General features: G+C 39.6%; 1 long non-coding RNA gene across 4 annotated transcripts; it reads left to right on the forward strand.

Moving 5' to 3' along the window:
- Positions 1 to 249: 249 nt before the first annotated feature.
- LOC136767716 (uncharacterized) lies at positions 250 to 17180 on the forward strand. 4 transcript variants are annotated; one of them, XR_010821877.1, is made up of 8 exons: positions 577 to 990; positions 1955 to 1992; positions 2933 to 3127; positions 13035 to 13145; positions 13836 to 13892; positions 15270 to 15416; positions 15766 to 15885; positions 16524 to 17180. It is a non-coding gene; the product is annotated as an uncharacterized LOC136767716 (long non-coding RNA). The 4 variants fall into 4 exon arrangements; XR_010821875.1 differs by lacking the exons at positions 577 to 990; positions 1955 to 1992 and adding an exon at positions 250 to 355; XR_010821876.1 differs by lacking the exon at positions 1955 to 1992.
- Positions 17181 to 18726: the final 1546 nt, after the last annotated feature.

Genomic DNA, 18726 nt, shown 5'->3' on the forward strand with positions numbered 1-18726 from the left:
CTATATGTGGACAAGGACTAGCATAAATCATATTAAAACAATTAAAGCATACAATTGCACATAATCTTACAAACAATGTAAACGCATATAGATTTAAAATGGAGCCGGAGAACTTTGGAAAACTTTGGAGCGCATGATGAGTTTCCTTACCGTAATGCAGATCAGAAAAACCGGTCCTGGAGGGCCCCCTGCCCTGCTGGTTTTTGTTCCGACCGAGCTCTTAATGATATAATTGAGTCTTATTGTTAGTTCAATTAAGGAATCAATTAAGATCTCCGTTTGAACGAAAAACAGGAGGACAGTCCTCCGGGACCGGTTTGGGAACCCCTGCCGTAGTGCTCGTCTGACTAAAATGGTGTGTATACACGTTTAGCTCTTCCTAATATCTCTTAATTGCTATTTATTAGTGTGTCTTCAATCATGTAAAGCAGAAAGAATAAAATAGGCTCCATCGCTATTAGTGTTGTTTTCTGTTTGTGTTTTTAAAAGGAAACGCAACACTATTCCACAATCGCTCTGCTCCTCCCATAACAGGGGGTCGATGAACTTCCGACAATCGCCAGGTTTTGCAAACAGCTCAGCAACACGTCCAGACGCACCAGTGGAAACCTTGGAAGAATTGCTGAGAAGTTAGTGACAGGAGAGCCAGAAAGATGAAGAGAATAGCACAGCACACAGAGACAGTACAGGCGACTATCCAGCAAGAAGTAAATGGTTCGGTCTAACGATCAAACAATTCCATTCCAGAACTCAATCAGAAAGTGACAACGTGACGTCAATCAAACATATACGTTAAATCAGTGATTCCCACCTGGGCCGTAGAGGTACTGCAGGTGGGCCGCAAACATATGTTTTTAAATGCTTTTAAAATAGGAATACAGTTTTTATAATAATTAGGCTTGTCTTGGTCCGTTGGGTCTCCACACCTGCGGAGGTTTTGAAGGTTTGCAACGAACTGGAAGCGGCGCACTAACTGGAGATGATCCCGTGGTTAGTAAGCAGCTCCGTACTATTATTATTATTATTATTATTATTATTATTAATAATAATAATAATATTATTTACTGAAGAATATATAATGTTGACACAAACTGTAGAAGGGAGTCTTTTTCTTTAGTTAACCAACTATTAAGATTACTGTGTTCCAGTGTCTTTCGTATTTACTACTTTCAGTATAGTTGTCTTTAATGTTACTGAACACCGGGGTTTATTCATCAAGGGTTTTACACCTTTTTAATACTGATTCGTTATTTCCGACACTATTTTCTCTATTGAATAAAATACAATTTAAAGATAACATGCATACGTCACCACACATACAGTTTATTAAGAGTAACGTGCTTTTACTGGAAGGTTAACATGTTTCATGCAAGTTAAATCAATAGCCTACCTATATATAAACCGTGTGCTTGTAAAAATACATTAAAACACGATTACTGTTCGACATAACACATTTTGAACTACAAGGGGATGTTTTATTTTGTTTATATGGATTAATTGTAAACAAATATATATAAAAAAGGATTTCATTCCATTTCTATACACTTACTAGCTAATGTGACGTCATTGACAAATTATGGATGGATTTTGTGGGTAGTGGGGCTCAAAGATTTATGATGTTGATCAAGTGGGCCCTGGAATGGAAAAGGTTGGGAAGCCCTGCGTTACATAATTAAAATATGTAAACACTGAATACAGTTCAAACACGTGTCAAACAAATATGTGAGACATACACACGACGACGTATATAGATCCCGTTACAGAACATACAGGCTACACATGATGGATGTCCACCTACTTTGAACAAATCCACAAACTGTTAATCATTATCCAGTTACGGCGCTGTCAGATTCATAAGGAAGTAGGAAGTTATTTTTTCAATCTCTGTGGCACATTATAAAAAGTAAAACTTAACCAAACCTGTTGTGTTTGCACATTTTCATCCTTGGAACAGTCTGCGGAAAACACTATTTAAAATATAAGTTCGTCTTGGTAAGTAAGCTACATGCCTATTCATGTCAAAAAAGTGAGACCCTTCTTTCATAAGAGGCGGAAGGGGACGAAATTGCGTTTAATGCGATCAGTAAATGGAGCTTCTGCTTTGTTGCTTTAAGGACATAATCGTTAGTGATTCAGCTCATTAAGATGCAAATAAAACAGACGCACATCAACAATACCTGGAATTATGATTTTGTTAGCAGTGATTCCAGGTCAGATATAACTGATTACTTACTGGAACAAGTAATGTAGGTCTAAGTCACCACCTTACACTAATGATCTCAGTGTATATTGCTCTATATCAATCACAATATGTTTGTATACATGGGGGGGAATGACGGTTGATATATTAAGCAACAAAGTAATAATCTCATGTATATTTGTAAGATAAATGCAGAAGTTTAGAATATCTCTGCCTGCCTTTAAAGCTGCAGTCTTTATTCCCAGCAAATATTGACATAACAACTTGTCTTTATTAAAGACAGATTCAATTAAATACAGATTGATGAATAAATAAAATACAACCAGACAATTCTAACTAACATCCTGTAGAATTTACATATTTTCCTAATTTCCTCTACATTTCTCAATCAAACATTTGTTTAAATGTTTTTTTTTTTACCACTATTGAATATATTTCCATCCTTTCATTAGAAATGTTGATTATTTTCTGTTTTGTATTTGTAATTAGAACACTTTGCAGATCATATTTTTCACTTTGACATTATGGACATTTTGTGTGTTGATCAGTGGCAAAAACGATGTAACACACTGAAATGTGGAAAAGTCCAAGGGGGGTGAATACTTTTGAGAGCCACTGTATGCATCTGGATTGAAGGCTTCAGAGGAACAGGGTTTGAGGTCACTGCTATATTTAAATGTAAGTTGTCTAGTTTTATTTGAAATATATTTTGTTCCCTTGCGTCTCTTCTAGGCTGAGAAGATGACTTCCTCCATCACTACTGCCAATGGTCTGGTCATTGTCACCCAGGTTTTGCCACAGAGGCAAGACTCAGCTCCTTCTGTACCTGCTGTTTCCATAAACAATGAACAACCACAGTTCACACCTGGGAACAAGCTGCCTGCAATGGCCAGGAACTTCCTAAAACGAGAACCTAGACCTCTGGGGGTGAGTATGTTCTCAGTGTTGTTGTTGTTGTTGTTATTAATATCTATCTATCTGTCTGTCTGTCTGTCTATTTATTTTTCAGTCACATTTCTCCAAGGGTCTACTACTATGGGTTGCATTTCTTTGTTTTAAATTAGGAAATCAGCGTTTTATTGTTTACATTTTTGCTGGATTTCCTTTCCTTTTCATTGTGCTTTAAATTTGTAATCAACCTTCCTTTTTTAAACTTATAAACTTTAAAACTTTAAACTTGTAGCGTAAGGTACACTTATGCATTTAAATTAAAGAAGTGAATTTATAGTATCACCTTATCACGAATCCTGGAATCTTGTAGAACTAAATTTCTGTAATAATTGGACGCAGACACCAATTCCAAAGATATAAATTGTCAAATTTATTCAAAAACAAAGACTAAATGTAGCACTACACTAATTATACAAAAGGGAAAAACTAATTAAAATTCAACTCTAGATCAACAAATCAAAGACAAATCACTTCCATGACCAAATCAAAGACCATGGGATCGCATATGATAACGCACAAATCGTTAAACAAAAAAGGTTATAAACATATTGACTACAATACCGGTTAGTAAGACGAAGGTGAGTCTCATTAGTATTGTTAGTCAGACATTAAATCACTACGCAGGTTAGTATTTGTCAGGTAACTTCTCGTTATATATACACTCACCTAAAGGATTATTAGGAACACCTGTTCAATTTCTCATTAATGCAATTATCTAACCAACCAATCACATGGCAGTTGCTTCAATGCATTTAGGGGTGTGGTCCTGATCAAGACAATCTCCTGAACTCCAAACTGAATGTCTGAATGGGAAAGAAAGGTGATTTAAGCAATTTTGAGCGTGGCATGGTTGTTGGTGCCAGACGGGCCGGTCTGAGTATTTCACAATCTGCTCAGTTACTGGGATTTTCACGCACAACCATTTCTAGGGTTTACAAAGAATGGTGTGAAAAGGGAAAAACATCCAGTATGCGGCAGTCCTGTTGGCGAAAATGCCTTGTTGATGCTAGAGGTCAGAGGAGAATGGGCCGACTGATTCAAGCTGATAGAAGAGCAACTTTGACTGAAATAACCACTCGTTACAACCGAGGTATGCAGCAAAGCATTTGTGAAGCCACAACACGTACAACCTTGAGGCGGATGGGCTACAACAGCAGAAGACCCCACCGGGTACCACTCATCTCCACTACAAATAGGAAAAAGAGGCTACAATTTGCACAAGCTCACCAAAATTGGACAGTTGAAGACTGGAAAAATGTTGCCTGGTCTGATGAGTCTCGATTTCTGTTGAGACATTCAGATGGTAGAGTCAGAATTTGGCATAAACAGAATGAGAACATGGATCCATCATGCCTTGTTACCACTGTGCAGGCTGGTGGTGGTGGTGTAATGGTGTGGGGGATGTTTTCTTGGCACACTTTAGGCCCCTTCGTGCCAATTGGGCATCGTTTAAATGCCACGGCCTACCTGAGCATTGTTTCTGACCATGTCCATCCCTTTATGACCACCATGTACCCATCCTCTGATGGCTACTTCCAGCAGGATAATGCACCATGTCACAAAGGTCGAATCATTTCAAATTGGTTTCTTGAACATGACAATGAGTTCACTGTACTAAACTGGCCCCCACAGTCACCAGATCTCAACCCAATAGAGCATCTTTGGGATGTGGTGGAACGGGAGCTTCGTTCCCTGGATGTGCATCCCACAAATCTCCATCAACTGCAAGATGCTATCCTATCAATATGGGCCAACATTTCTAAAGAATGCTTTCAGCACCTTGTTGAATCAATGCCACGTAGAATTAAGGCAGTTCTGAAGGCGAAAGGGGGTCAAACACAGTATTGGTATGGTGTTCCTAATAATCCTTTAGGTGAGTGTATATCAGTCTCATTTACGTTTAGGTGCCGAGAAAGATCCTATCATTACTTGTTACCACAGTTTCCCTTAACTGATTATTATTCAATGATTAAGGATAGGCAGGGCCACCTATAATCTGGTGTCTATTAACTTGTGTCAATTTCAGACTAAACAGTTAAACAGGAATGAGAAGATATTTCTCGGCGTTGACGGATTTTATTTCTAAAATTATCAACAAAACAGTTTAATGCAACACACATTTATATTTAAGAAAACTAAATGATATTACACATTCTAGAGTTATGAATTACAGATTAACCAGTGTGGTTTGGAACAAAGGCAGTCCGGTTCGGCTTTGTCCAAGAACTTCCACTCAGTCGATGCTCCTGGAAGTTGCCAAACAGATTTTCCACTGGTTTGAAGGCTCCAAGGTTGTGCACAAAATCTTTGTAAGCAGGGTTCCACCGTAGTTACTTGAAGACAAAGTCTTTGAGGAAAGCAGGGCCCTGTTCGTTCCAAGGGTCAAGTTTCTTAAGACTCAAATAGCTATTTAAATGACTGACACTTTCGTATACAGTCGACTTAGTCAATTGTCCAGCTGTAAAACTCCACTGATCAGGTGGGGACAGGCGGTCAGCGCAGTCTGTAAAGTTCTTTATTTAATAAAGTCCTTTAAAAGAATTCTTCGTACGGCTCAATCTCCTTCTCCCAGTTTAACTCTTCTGTTGCCGGCAAAGACTTGGTTGGTTTCTGGTTCCGGTTCTGGCAACAGAGCTACAGGTTGAGCTGTGGCAGCGAGTTTCTGGTTCAGGAGAGAGAGAGAGAGAGAGAGAGAGAGAGAGAGGCCGTGCGCTGTTCTTTATAGTCTGTCAGATCAATAGGTGATTGGTTTTTGAGTTCTTGAGATTGGATTTCGGTTTCAGCCCTCAGTGTCGTATTGGAGGGGGCTTGATTTATGACTGATGTAAATCCATGCCATCTTTTGGAAATGCCGTTTGGCCCGGGTTCGTAGCTCTATGTCGGGATTTCGGCTCTCGTCCACTTCAAAGAGTTTTTATTACCCACAGGCCCCTTTCTCCAGACATCTCATAGCAGGATTCAACGTATTTGGCCTCTTCTCGGTGCCATCCTCCCCAAAACTGTCACTTTGATGCAAACCAGTTCCAAGCTGATGAGCTAAGGAAATCTGATAACTTTGTGGGGGAGAGGTCTTCTTTAGATCAGTGCTTCAGCTCAGAGCTAAAATGCTCTTCTCAAAATACACCCAACATAACACTACAAACTTATTTCAGTCTAATGATCAAAAAATGAAAGCCATAATTTAATTATTTGAGTCAGGCACTGACTTGTATATCAGGAATAGCAACTTAGCAATGTAATTCAATGACTCATTTATCGGGGCCTAAGGCCAGGCACGTGCACAGATAGACCCCAGGTGATGCTCAAGCACCTGCCCTTTTGGCCTCTGTCTAGATGATTGCCCTTTTTGCAAGACATTTTTTTTCTATTTCTTTTTCTAATGCTATATTTTAGTTTTTAAATTTGGCCCATGGCATCAATTCTCAATTATAAGCATGCTGTAATGCCTGACAACTGCATCTGAGCTCTAATTCTGTGAGACTGCATGATCCCCTGCCCATCCCTCTTCAACTTCCCTCGTCACAGCCACCACAGTTAACGCCCGCAAATCGAGCGCCCTGCGGAGCAGCATCCGCGTCTCCCTGACCTGCCTTAATTGGTAACAGTTGGGTAACGATAGTGTTTGCCCCAAGCCTTGACATTGTTTGTCACTGTTGTGAAATTAAACCACTACTAAAACATGTCAATACAGCCAGCCTAACTTAGGCAATATCCCACCATTAAGCTTAACAACAAGCAAGCTAGTCTGGTGTAAAATAGCGTCGTCAATGAAAACGACTGAACTCTGATAGGTTAGTTCCTTTGTCAGGCAACTGAAACAAATAAATACGCATTACGTGGTTAATATTCTATGCAATTATATTTGGATATCAGAAACATTAGCCGACCTAGATAGATAGAAATAGTGAATGCTAAAGACCATTGTCTCTGTGTGAATTGATAATTTTGTAGAAATCTGTTGAGTATATTTACACCGTGTAACTTTTTTTTTTTTTTTTGGTTCCTGGGTAGTAAGTGTTATTTCCTAATTGCTTATTCCTCAAAAGTATAGAAAATGGCTATTATTCCCCACAAACTTTGCTTTTGTGACCAGGATATTTTGAAATTGACCTATTTTCCAGAACATTCCAGATAGATTCAGTGCTGAGTAAACTTGGAGTAACTTCTAGAACTTTCTAGATAGAAATATAAATAGTAGTATAAATGCAGGGGCCTTAAGCCCACCAGTTCAGTTTAGTTCCAGCTGCTTAAGTCGATACATATCTGCATTTTTCTGAGATGGCATCAAGAGGTGCAAGCATCCGGCAGACGCATTTTGCTATGTCTGCTGCCAATTTATCAAGAAAAGAGCAAGAAGTACTCAGTGGAAGCATCTGCTAAGATGTGTGAGGCATACAAGGCATATTTCAGTATACCTTTCTGGGATCAAGACAAACCCTGGGCACCTGATTTCATCTACAAGCACTGCAACAAACTCTGGAAGGTAAGATGGACAATTGGTGCTCGGAATTTTATGTTATAAAATTTGTAAAAATAATATAAAATTGAAAAAGTTTTTAATTTTAAAATGTTTACAAATTTCAATGTTATTGAAAAAATATATCATATATGAAAAATGAGAATCTCTTGTAAATGTATTTACAAAATTTATTTTTGTAGGATGGTACAGAGGGGAAAGAGAGCCATGAAGTTTGCTATCCTAAGAATTTGGCGGGAACCCACTGACCACTCAAGCAACTGCTACTTCTGTGTGGTGGACCCTTCCAAATGTCGGACTGGCAAGAATGCACCTACTATCACGTATCCTTCATCTATCGCCCCGGTGCCACAGTGCCATGAGCTCCACGTACCCACTCCTCCAGAGAGAGAGCAGCTGTCTTTAGAAGAGAGCAGCAAGTCAGAGAGCGAGGAACACGTTGTAGATCCAGATGACAATTTCAGAGGTGGAGCTGAGGAGAGGAACCCATACTACCCCAACCAAAAAGACCTCAACGACTTGATTAGAGATCTTGGTCTCACCAAGTCCAGTGCTGAGCTTTTGACATCTAGGCTCAAGCAGTGGAACTTGTTTGATGAAAGTGTGCAAGTCACAGATCAGAGGAAGCGTCACTAACCTTTTTCCAGCTTCTTCACCCGTCAAGATGGGCTCCGTTTCTGCCACAATGTGACCAGTCTGTTTGAGGCAATCGGAATCGCCTGTAACCAGAATGAGTAACCGGTGCCTCTTCATTGACAGCTCATCCAGGAGCCTCAAAGCCGTGCTGCTCCATAATGGTAACAAGTACCTGTCTCTTCCCCTGGCTCACTCGGTGCACCTCAAAGAGGATTATGATGAGTATGGTTGGAAGGTCATAGGAGACTTCAAATTGGTGGTATTCCTGATGGGTCTCCAAGGCAGTTTTACCAAGTTTCCCTGCTATCTTTGCCTTTGGGACAGCAGGGACACCAAGGCGCACTATCACAGGCAGGACTGGCCACCGCAGACCGAGTTCTCTGTGGGGAGGAACAACGTCAAGTGGGAGCCACTGGTGGACCCCCGGAAGGTGCTGCTGCCACCACTGCACATCAAATTGGGCCTTATGAAACAATCTGTCAGAGCTCTAGATAAGGAGTACCTTCAAGACTTCTCCCCTAAGCTGTCTGAGGCAAAGGTCAAAGCCGGTGTCTTCGTTGGACCACAGATAAAGAAGATCCTGGGGTGCAATGAATTCCCCAAGAAGCTCAAGAAGTAAGGGGAAAGCGGCTTGGAACAGCTTTGTCACAGTGGTTCGGGGCTTCCTGGGCGATCACAAGGTCAAAAACTATGTGGAGCTGGTTGAGACTCGGGTGAAGAACTTTGGCACAGTGGGCTGTAAGATGTCCCTCAAAGTCCATATCCTTGATGCTCATCTTGACAAATTCAGGGAAACATGGGAGCGTACTCGGAGGAGCAAGGCGAGCGCTTCCACCAGGATATACTGGACTTTGAACGCCGCTACCAAGGACAGTATATCGAGAACATGATGGGAGACTACATTTGGGGGCTGATTCGTGAAAGTGATTTACAGTATAATCGTAAATCTCGAAATACTACTCACTTCTAAATCTTTTGTAGTCATTTTTGTATTACTTTAGTATAAATACATGTTAATTTGGATTCAGATGTTGTTTCTTCTGACTTTATGTAAACGAAAAGACACAAATTCGCCCGTTTTCTCAATGGAAATAGGTAGATTTCAAAATGTCACTGTCCTGGTCACAAAAGCAAAGCTTGTGTGGAATAATAGCCATTTTCTATACGTTGAGGCATAAGCAATTAGGAAATAACACTTACTACCCAGGAACAAAAATTGTGTTAGTGGTATTAAACATCTGCATGAGTGTATGGGTATTGAAATAAAAAATATGTAAGTAAGTAAAAGATGTGCTACTGTATGTAACTTTATTTTTTATAAATAATTATGAGAGGGGTGCCCTTTTTTCGCCCCCCAAAATGTCTGTGCACGGCAATGCCTAAGGCTGTTCTTGTAACTGAATTTCTTTGTTTTTCTATAGTTGTTATTGATCAGGTTATTTTAGTTTTTTGTGATGTTTAATCAGATGAAAGGTACAATTTCCTGTTAATTATTTATAACACAGAAGTGTTGTATAAAGTCTATAGGCTTCTTTATGTAAGAGCTCTGATGCCATGTGAGAGAAAAAACCCCTCTGAATTTCAACTTAATGATGATAGTGACATTAGATTTCTTCTACGGGACTGGGGAGTTGAAGAAGACCTACTTGAATCTTTCAATGCACTGATTAGCTGTACTCTGTCTATATAACAAAATAATATTCATGCTGTCTTCATAGAAACTTCTGCATTTGTTCAACATAACCATTTTCTTTACCGCAATTGGCACACACTCTCTCTGGGTAATGTCTGTAAGTTATTGTTTCATTGAAGTACAGTCATCCCCCGTCGTCTCATCTTATGTCGTTCCGCACTTTCATCAGCAACATTGCCCTGAGCAGAGCTTCATTCTGCAGTAAGCGCTTGCATCGAAATCATCTCTGCTCTCTAATAACTGTTTTTTACGGTTCATTTAACTGTTTACTGTTAACTCCTGAATTGTCACGATGGTTTCAAATAGGGATGCTTCTGCTTCAACATCTGTCTCAACTTACGTTGCCGGTCTCTGGAACAATTACGACGTTACTTGGCAATTACTTTGGGATCGTTATTGATTGTGAAAGCTTCCATCCAGATGGCATGTCGACTACAACCCTCAATGCAGCCATTCATTCCGATGCCATAATTTAAGTTTGTCTTGTGAATCAATATGCAAAATTTAATTTGGACCTCTAATGCAGTATTGCCATCTTCATAAATGGTGAGCAAACCTGAGTTTTACACCCTGTGGATCAATTACATTTAGAATCTGTCTTATCGTATCCTGTGTCACAATAATAAACCCTCTTTGGATTGCACAGATGTAACCACCGATAACCCTGCATCTGTCCCGATTTCTCAATTGAATTATGTATAAACAACCTGATCCAGTCCGAATATTGTTTTCTCCTGTAAAGTTCAAGTTTTTGGCATGTACTCTCTTCAAAATTCTGTAACTTATAATAATAATAATGATCATGTGCTAACATTGCCAATATCTCCTTATTAGTAAACACAAGTCTAAAGTAGAATCTTAAAGATCTGCTATTTGAGGCATTGTGTAGATTTTGAGGCATAATGCTTCTGTCTCATTTTTGCTTTTGTTCTAGCTCCATCATTGGAGTTTCAGTCAAAATCGAGTTTTTTTCCCCTCTCTCACATGACCCCAGGAGTCTTCCATTCTTCGTATACCAGAATCGATATTGAACACACTTCTCTGGGTGTGTAGAGGTTTCAGAAATTCTAAGCATACACCTGTGAAGAAGTAAGTTTATTACAAAAAATGTATAAATATAGGTTAATCCAGAGCTCTCTTCTCGTATGAAGTTCAGAAAGTTTTTATATTTTGTTGTAATCCAATTTTACATGTAGTAATTATATAGGCATAATAATGAACATATGCCTGAGATTATTTCATACTGCTGTTGTTGTGTTTGATGTGTTGAAAACTGCTTATGTGGCACTGGTCAAATTGGTATCAGACTTTACTGCTGGTCAGCATGCTTGTGATGGAGCAAGGCCCATCCCTTTGCAAAGATGTTGAAAAAAAAAAACCCAAAGGCTTACCTGGAGTGGGGTTGTGGAGCAGCCATCTTGGGAAAGTAGGGGGGAGGTTACAGAGGCCATCTTGACAGGGGATTTTATAAACCTGAATTGCCTTTGACTGTTGACATGGGGAGGGGGTCAATATTGTTTGCAGTGTTATTCCCTTTGTTTATAGTTTTAGATTTAGGTTTGAATTGAATATCACATTTTATTATAAGTTTATTATTTTTATTTGAAACCTATTTTTGTAACATGTGTCTGGGGGTTATATGATAGGTCTTTTAGTGTCACTCCTATTTTTGAATGGTTGGATCTAGGGGGTGGGGCTAAGCAGCCAAAGTATAAAAGCTGGTTCAAGGGCCTTAGTAAGGGCCCTCATGGGCATTGTAGAGATTCACTTGTTTGTTTGTTTGTTTGTTTGTTTGTTTGTTATGTAGGCAATGTGTTGCAGTGACTACATTTTTTGAAGCCTTGCTGCCCTTGTGTGTCTGACTTTGGGACCACCACAATGCAACACAATCCTCCTAAAATCCATAATATCTCAGGTTATTCTATAAGTAGAAACCTATTCTGTGGAGCGAGATTATCATGTGCAGCTCATTCAACCAGATGTCACAGATTTCAAGGGACTGCAGTGTAGTCTACAGGCCTACACGGCAGTTCCTCGAATAAAATAATCATGTAACATAATAGCGTCAGTTCTTGGTGGTGAAATAAACCGATGGTTCTTTTGGAGAAATAGGGTGATGGGGCAATCAAATGAGTCGTTTTTAATGATTTTCGTGACTTTTCTGATTTTCTGGATCCAGCAAAGCAGCTCCACAGTTGGCACCCCTGTGACATCACGTCATATTTTTTGATCTCTGATTTCTGGTTCATAGAATGAGCTGGACATGATAATCTCACTCCACAGAATATGTTTCTATTAATAGAATAACCTGAATTATGGATCATTGGTGGAGTTCCCTTTTAAGGCAGCAGATGTTATCAAAGCCATTGTTTTAAGTCCTCAACCAAAAGCAAAACTCTTGACTTCCCAATTGATATACATGTTCCCGATGACTGGATTCATGATTTTAATTTATTGATTAATTGCCTGTAATATTATTGAGTAAACGGGATGCATGAGTAAAATGCCATGTTGGACAATTACATTATAAGTTCTGGATTTCTAATGACAGACAAGCTGTTATTGATTTTATTTATTTTTTGTTAAAATGCTTAATAAACCAGTTTGATTTATATATGTTCATTTTCTGGTTTTATGATGTGAAAATCCAACCACAAATGATAATGATTACATTTACATTATTTGTCATTTAGCAGACACTCTTATCCAGGCAACTTACAGTTGTACCCATTTATACAGCTGGGAAATCTAAGTGAAGTACCTTGCTCAAGGGTACAACAGCACTGCCCAGGATTTGAACCCACAACCTTCCAGTTATGAGTCTAGAGCCACTGTTCCACAGTGCTGCCTGACATTACTTAAATACTTGGAGTATAATTCTAGTCCACAATATTGTTAGCCAATTGTTAGTGCTCTTATCCCATACAAGGTCAAAATGGTTTAGCACTGAACCAAAGTGCTAAATAGTGTGCTTTTAGCAAAGGAGTGGTGTAGTTAAAGCCTTGGTTTTATGTACATTATATCACACCTCGATTAGCTAATTCTGCATAATTACGTAATTGTTATCTCCTTTGCAGACTGTTCAGATTATGATTGGATTGATACACCTGGCATTGGGATTAATTCTGATGCTCCCAGGGCCCACCTTGGTGCCACACATTTGGCTCCCTTTCTGTGCTGGTGCTTTGGTAAGTCACATGTGCACAACTGGCATCATTGAGCACAGATTCCTGATGGAGGGGCCAGGTTGATAAAAGGGGGCTGACTGGTAAACCTTTACCTTTTTAACAATACATGTTCTTTGTTTAAATGATGCAAGGAAGTAGCTCTGAATTCTTCAGTTGCCTTATATCATCATATATTTATACACATATTTACTTTGCACTCTCAAAGAAGGTAATTTAAATTGATGTTAAATACATCTGCTTCTGCCTGTTTTTGAATTTGTGTTAAAAAATGAAACCATTTCTTGTCCAGGGGAATAAAATAGCTTGATTATTTGGAAATAGGGATTCTGCTAATGATTTATTGTGCTTGCTTTAAGACTTGTCAGAACTTTAAGTTTTCTGTTTTTGTTCCAGCTGGAGCTATCAATGTCTTAATTGACATGTAACATTTGCAGCTTGAAGAGAAATGGTACAATGCATTTAGTCAACCAATCTGACGAAATAATGGGAACATGGTTGGAACAAAACTCAGAAGACACTGCAGCATATTTTTGTTTTTAAGTCAAAGTTTGGAGTTTACTTAGAGTAATACTTTAAATATATTTTAATTTCCTAATATAAATGTAGTTTCCTGCAGATGCATGGCATACAAAGATGGAATTCATCCACTTATTTGAAAAACATTTTAAAATCTTGTCTGTTTCTCTGCAGTATATCCTCTCTGGATCTATTGCAATTGGTGCTCACAAAAGAAACAACATTTATCTGGTAAGTGCGTAACATGTTTACATCGGCAGTTGACACAATAGAAACCTTACATCAAGGATGATGGGGAGGGTGTGCATAAGGGAGCTCAGTGCAAAAGGGACACTGAGTGTAGTAACATTTTGGTTTAATTTATTATTATTTTCTTAGGTCTTTTATATGAGGAAACATAAAAACAAACAGCATGAGTGGAATGCTAATCAGATAGTTTTAGGGTTCTCAGGGTTATACCACAGCTAAACTAATGCAACAAGAAGCACCATTCATCTTTAAATAGGTAGTTTGAAACATTCTAAGGTAAAATGTGAATAATATTTCCTATGACTATTATACAGTAAGTTTAATAAGTCACAAACTAAGGGAAATGTGTCCTTTCCTTTTTGTTTTTTCCTATTTCTGTTTTTAGGCGATTGCTCCATTTTAAAACATGAATGATTTATTTGCTGTAATTGACTTGAATGTGATAATAGCTGCATTCCCCAGTATTTTTCACATGTAAAGAAGGTTGGATTCCGTGTTATGCAGATATGCGTTTTCAAAAGTCATCCCAATCTGCAGTGTCTTTTGAATAGGTAGATCTAAATAACAGGAAACACACGTTTCATGACATTAGTTATGTGTCAGTAATAATTATTACACACAACAGGATTTTAATGAGGAATTACTCCACGATTATACTGTCTATTCCATTTAAAACTTACACATTTTCTATTCCAAACGTATATTTTGCTGGATGTAAGGTACATTGGGAATGTAAAACATTAAAAAATAAATAAGCCTCAAACAAATAGTGTGCATTGAGTAGGAACACATGGCCAGCATCAAGCATAGTCAAAGAAAAAAACATCTTCTTTTACCAGTCAACACATACAAATAAAAATGATATATTATAGACTTCTAACATTTTCCTTTAAAGAAATAAATACAGTATGTACATCAAAAATGTTCCCTCTTGTTGCTCACAACGACCAGTCTAATCCTGATGAGGTTTAACTTTTATATGTAAAACATGGTGATGTGTATGAGGCAAAAATAACTGACCAGTAAAAAGCAACACGTCATGGGAATAGTATCACAAATTTCCAGGTCTGCTTTTCTGAAATCGAACTTTTCAGAAATCCATATTTACATTGCGTTGAAATGCTCATCCATAGAGGCAGCCTCTGTGTACAACTGTGTTCATAAGTATGTATGTACTGTACATATACAGCAGGGTGCTTATCAACTTAGTCACCCCTTTCAAACAACTGTGTAGTGGAATTTACTGCAAAGAAATGCTATATTCTTGGGTTAGCCTGATGTTTTCCAAAAGTATGTAGTTCAGTGCATTTCCTGGATCAGACTGGCTTTTATTTTTGTTTTAATTGTATTTCTTCCCAGATCAGAGGGACTGTAGCTATGAACATAATCAGCTGTATTGTGGCGGGACTTGAGATTTTCCTTCTGTTTCTTGAACTGGCACTGGGTGACTGCTTCAGCCCCAGGAGGACCTATGATGGATACGGAAGCTATAGTAGTAATTATAAGGTGTGTATCAATGTGTCACGCAGTCTGCACGTAAGTTATGGTCACCAGCACAGTTCTACACCAAAAATATCCAACCTCTGGGGGATCCCTATTCAAGCAGAATTTACAGGTTACCCCTTAAATCACAATCTTGTAAGGTTTGGGAGTCTTCAGAACTAGAAAGTTCTTGACATTACATATAGCAAGCCTGCATATTATTAATATACAGCTCTGAAAAAAATTAAGAGACCACTTTACATTGATTTCTGAACTTGGAATGGTCTCAATTTTTTCCAGAGCTGTATATCAATATAATATGTAAAAATGTATTTATTTATTTATTTATTTATTTTAATTAATTTTTTTACAGGAGATGATTTGTGGGATCAAAGGGATTCTACTTGTGTTTTCTGCACTGCAGATCTGTGTGGCTGTTTCAGTCTTCGCCTTCGCCTGCAAGACTGTCATTTGCAATTCAGAGAACCAACCGGTACGACTATCACTGATCAGGGGTTGTATTTACATATCAGGACCAAACGGCACTGTACTCACTGGAGCACTTTGGGATGGGATGTGATGGGGATTATAAATATTGCCTTTAGAGGCCCCAAGTGGCAATTCTGGTAAAGGTTGTGCCGGATCCAGCTGCTCTTGTACTGCTGGCTTTAGACAGGCGTTGGGTGTTCAGGTTGTTAGGATTTCCAGCATCATCAGATTCTCAGATTGTTACAATAGCTGGGCTGTGGGCATCTGGGTGTTGCATTGTGAGAAATAGTGGGAGTCGAGTGAATATTGAAGCTTTGATACCCTACAAGCTGGAGGACTCGTGAACGTCTCATTTCTCCTGAAGAAGCACAGAGATCATAGGAGTCGATTTCAGTACATGGTGATTCCAAATTAAGTTGAAAAAGGGAAAATTTGTTTGGAAAACTAAGACAGAACTATATACTGTGTGTTTGTGTATAGAAAGAAAGAGATTATTCGATTATTCGATTTTTAACAGGAGGCGTAAAATGCATTTAAAGGTGTGTTGATGAGGGTGAGGCTGTGGGGGAGTAACAGGATGAGAAGTGACCACTGAGGTGAATGATCAATTCAAGTTTTTCTTCTCCCTTTTTCTTGTTTCAGCCTGTGTTTATTGTCCAGCAAATCGGAGGGCCTCGGAGACATCCTGAACGTGCCCAAGACTTCAGTGGGATTGACGTCCCTTTCCTGAACAGCGAAAGTGCATTCGACAGCCCCCCACCCTATTCTGCATAACTTGGGACTGAAACACTCGGCACCAACCTTTACATTTGGGTAATGCCAGCTGACGTAAAGGAAACCACTACAGTTGCACCTGTGCCTACCTTTTCTAATGATTTTCATGTTCATGTTTCTGTAATTTATTGCTCTTAGGGCTTGTTTTAGATGATTCTGAGAGAGAACGTGTCATGCTTTGTTTTTGTGGTACTATATGTTTGCTCAATTTAATTATATATATATATATATATATATATATATGTGTGTGTGTGTGTATATAATATATACATCATGCATAACATGGGAAATACCTGAGGGAGGCCCTGATGCAGCACTGGATAGATAAGGGATGATGATGATGATGATGATGAAAATGATAGATGTAAATGTACATGTTATAATCAAATACCATTTAAAATAAATACTATTCCACTGATATACTTTTTCTGTTCATTTTAGACTATTCTAGCCACTTTTAGTCTTGTATTGGACACCCTTTATTCTGTAATAAAAAGTCAGGGGAAAGCTGAACTGAAAAACTGATACATTCTTTATACGTCGTTACTAGTGTAAAAAGGAACCTCAAATTGCAATCAAAGAGCACTGCTCTGGTCTAGTGACAGTAACTAATCTGTATGTACCTACTTTAAAACTGCACTTTTGAGAGTTACAATAAAGCTTATTTTTCTGTTACAAATTGAATTTTACAGTGAGGGGGAAAAAAGTATTTGATCCCCTGCTGATTTTGTACGTTTGCCCACTGACAAAGAAATGATCAGTCTATAATTTTAATGGTAGGTGTATTTTAACAGTGAGAGACAGAATAACCACAAAAGAATCCAGAAAAACGCATTTCAAAAAAGTTATACATTGATTTGCAAGTTAATGAGGGAAATAAATAATTTCTGCACCCCTCAGTGATTCGAAACCATCTCGTTCACCCATACACAAGCATTGTCCGTAACATTCCACCTGCGCCCAGCAATCCCCGCAGCTGCAGGACGCTCCCCTGTCGTGTCTGGGTGACATACCGCTCCTTGCTCCCTCCCGCAGCCCACACCTACCCCGCTTGCTTCTCTCGCTCCCTCTTCTGCCGCTTTCCCCCTTGTTCCTGTCCCCTCATCCCCCTCTGCGGATTCCATGCTTTCATTGTTCCTGTCCTCCCTCCTTGTCTCGGTCTTCCAAGTGCTGTCCGCCCTGCCTGCTCCACAGCTACCCCCACCCCGGGCTCGTCCTCCATGTCTGCATCCTTTTCCTCTATCCCCCTCCCGTCTCCAAGCTGCCTACTGTCCTGCTGCTCAGAGTGGGCCACGTCCCACCCTAGGCCCTGATTTACTTTTCTGTTGCCCCGGCCACTTCCGTGACCCTGGCTCAAGCCCCGCAGTGCTGGCGGCGGTCTCCACCCTCCCAAGCCCCGGGTGACCCTTTCCCTTTGCTTCTACTGCCGCACTTCTACCCTCCCCCCTCCAACTGCTATGCTGTATTCTCCTCCCCCGTTCCACTATCCCTCAGCCAGCTACACATCCACGGCATGGCTGTTACTCTGACTAGCCTCCTCAGGTTTCAGCACCCAATGACATAATCACCAGGACTGTCGATTGTGGCCCCATTTTCGTCACTTTACGAAAATAAATAAATACATTATTATTATTATTTCATAAAAATATAATATAACCTGACCCCAGAGCTTCAAACTGCACACAATATCTATCTATCTTTTTCCACCTATCGCGACATCCACTACCTCGTCAAAGCCTGTGGCTGAGATGCGTGTCTGACAAAGGCTGACATTTCCAGTGCCTTCAGTCACTGCCCCCAACTCCTGACTCGTGGCACCTTTTCGGCTGGCAGCATCAATAAGATTTTCATCGCTCTCGTTGAGGCTCTGCGCTGGATTCCCTTTACCAATCCCGCAAATCCCTTCTGTCTTGCACCTATTCTATGACTTCTCCTTGATCAATCCCCCCTCCCCCCTCCCCCCTTGCTCCCTCACCCCTTTCATGTCCATCTCCTCTGCCCTTGGCATGCCCCTCAGCCACGAGATGACGACCGGACTGTCTACGCACCAGGATTTCTTGGGCATCGTCCT

This window comes from Amia ocellicauda, chromosome 14 (genome assembly GCF_036373705.1).
Source record: "Amia ocellicauda isolate fAmiCal2 chromosome 14, fAmiCal2.hap1, whole genome shotgun sequence".
Lineage (NCBI taxonomy): Eukaryota > Metazoa > Chordata > Actinopteri > Amiiformes > Amiidae > Amia > Amia ocellicauda.